The sequence below is a fragment of the Natator depressus genome, chromosome 28 (genome assembly GCF_965152275.1).
Source record: "Natator depressus isolate rNatDep1 chromosome 28, rNatDep2.hap1, whole genome shotgun sequence".
NCBI classification, from domain to species: Eukaryota; Metazoa; Chordata; order Testudines; family Cheloniidae; genus Natator; species Natator depressus.
In genome coordinates, this window is record NC_134261.1 from 8,317,854 (window position 1) to 8,320,353 (window position 2,500).

At 62.9% G+C, this 2,500-nt stretch overlaps 1 non-coding gene across 1 annotated transcript; it reads left to right on the forward strand.

Annotated features, from left to right (window-relative positions):
• Positions 1 to 1,114: 1,114 nt before the first annotated feature.
• Positions 1,115 to 1,233, forward strand: LOC141979969 (5S ribosomal RNA). The gene has a single exon (XR_012637351.1). It is a non-coding gene; the product is annotated as a 5S ribosomal RNA (ribosomal RNA).
• Positions 1,234 to 2,500: the final 1,267 nt, after the last annotated feature.

The window sequence follows — 2,500 nt, forward strand, 5'->3', positions numbered from 1 at the left end:
ACCTGGTGTCCCGGGGGGACTTAGACTTTTTTTCAGCCTTTTCCTCCGGGTTGACCTGGTGTCCCGGGGGGACTTAGACATTTTTTTCAGCCTTTTCCTCCGGGTTGACCTGGTGTCCCGGGGGGACTTAGACTTTTTTTCAGCCTTTTCCTCCGGGTTGACCTGGTGTCCCGGGGGGACTTAGACATTTTTTTCAGCCTTTTCCTCCGGGTTGACCTGGTGTCCCGGGGGGACTTAGACATTTTTTTCAGCCTTTTCCTCCGGGCTGACCTGGTGGCCGAGCGTCTCGCCGTCCGCGGCCGGAGCTAGAGATGCCCCCCCCCCCAGGCCAGCCTGCGAAGCCGCGGCCAGGATCGGGCCCCTGGAAGTCTGACTAAAAATTTTCACCGACCCCAAAAACGGTTAGGGGGGGCCTCATAAAGCCTCCGGAGCGAAAAAAAAAAAAACGGAAAAAAGGATCGGGCCCACCCGAGGCAGGGGAGTCAGTAAGGGAAAGGGGACGAGGCGGCCCGGAGCCGGGTGCCCGGAGCCGGGTGCCGGCGGCCAGGATCGGGCCCCTGGAAGTCTGAAAAATTTTTTTCACCGACCCCCAAAGTGGTATTGGGGGGGGCTCATAAAGCCTCCGGAGCGAAAAAAAAAAAAAACGGAAAAAAGGATCGGGCCCACCCGAGGCAGGGGAGTCAGTAAGGGAAAGGGGACGAGGCGGCCCGGAGCCGGGTGCCCGGAGCCGGGTGCCCGCGGCCAGGATCGGGCCCCTGGAAGTCTGAAAAAAATTTTTTCACCGACCCCCAAAGTGGTGTTGGGGGGGGCTCACGAAGCCTCCGGAGCGGAAAAAAAAAAACGGAAAAAAGGATCGGGCCCACCCGAGGCAGCGGAGTCAGTAAGGGAAAGGGGACGAGGCGGCCCGGAGCCGGGTGCCCGGAGCCGGGTGCCCGCGGCCAGGATCGGGCCCCTGGAAGTCTGAAAAAAAAAATTTCACCGACCCCCAAAGGGGTGTTGGGGGGGGGCTCACGAAGCCTCCGGAGCGGAAAAAAAAAAACGGAAAAAAGGATCGGGCCCACCCGAGGCAGGGGAGTCAGTAAGGGAAAGGGGACGAGGCGGACCGGAGCCGAGTGCCTACGGCCATACCGGACGGAAGGCCCCCGATCCCGTCCGATCTCGGAAGGTAAACCGTCCCGGGCCTGGCTAGTACTTGGATGGGTGACCGCCTGGGAATCCCAGGTGCCGTAGGCAGCTTTTCCCGCTGCGAGCCAGCTCTCTCCTTTTCTGGGGAACAAGGGCAGGGTCGCCCTGCCAGGGGCCCTGGGGCTGAAGTCCCTGCCGGCCACCAGGTCAACCCGGAGCCTGCCCCTCTGCGGCCAGCAGGTCAACCCCATACCGGCAGGGGGTTGACCTGGTGGCCGGGAAGCAGAGCGGCCAGCAGGTCAACCCCATACATTCAGCGGGTTGACCTGGTGGACGGGAAGGAAAGCGGCCAGCAGGTCAACCCCATACTTTCAGCGGGTTGACCTGGTGGCCGGGAAGGAAAGCGGCCAGCAGGTCAACCCCATACATTCAGCGGGTTGACCTGGTGGCCGGGAAGGAAAGCGGCCAGCAGGTCAACCCCATACATTCAGCGGGTTGACCTGGTGGCCGGGAAGGAAAGCGGCCAGCAGGTCAACCCCATACATTCAGCGGGTTGACCTGGTGGCCGGGAAGGAAAGCGGCCAGCAGGTCAACCCCATACATTCAGCGGGTTGACCTGGTGGCCGGGAAGGAAAGCGGCCAGCAGGTCAACCCCATACATTCAGCGGGTTGACCTGGTGGCCCGAAAGCAAACCGGCCACCAGGTCAACCCGGAGCCTGCCCCCGCGGGCAGGGGCCAAGCGGACCCCCCTCCGCCCGGGCTTGCCCTGCTCCGAGCCGGGGCTTAATCCCCGTCCGGCCACCAGGTCAACCCGGAGCCTGCCCCTCTGCGGCCAGCAGGTCAACCCCATGCCGGCAGCGGGTTGACCTGGTGGCCGGGAAGGAAAGCGGCCACCAGGTCAACCCCATACTTTCAGCGGGTTGACCTGGTGGCCGGGAAGGAAAGCGGCCACCAGGTCAACCCCATACTTTCAGCGGGTTGACCTGGTGGCCGGGAAGGAAAGCGGCCAGCAGGTCAACCCCATACATTCAGCGGGTTGACCTGGTGGCCGGGAAGGAAAGCGGCCAGCAGGTCAACCCCATACATTCAGCGGGTTGACCTGGTGGCCGGGAAGGAAAGCGGCCAGCAGGTCAACCCCATACATTCAGCGGGTTGACCTGGTGGCCGGGAAGGAAAGCGGCCAGCAGGTCAACCCCATACATTCAGCGGGTTGACCTGGTGGCCGGGAAGGAAAGCGGCCAGCAGGTCAACCCCATACATTCAGCGGGTTGACCTGGTGGCCGGGAAGAAAAGCGGCCAGCAGGTCAACCCCATACATTCAGCGGGTTGACCTGGTGGCCGGGAAGGAAAGCGGCCAGCAGGTCAACCCCATAC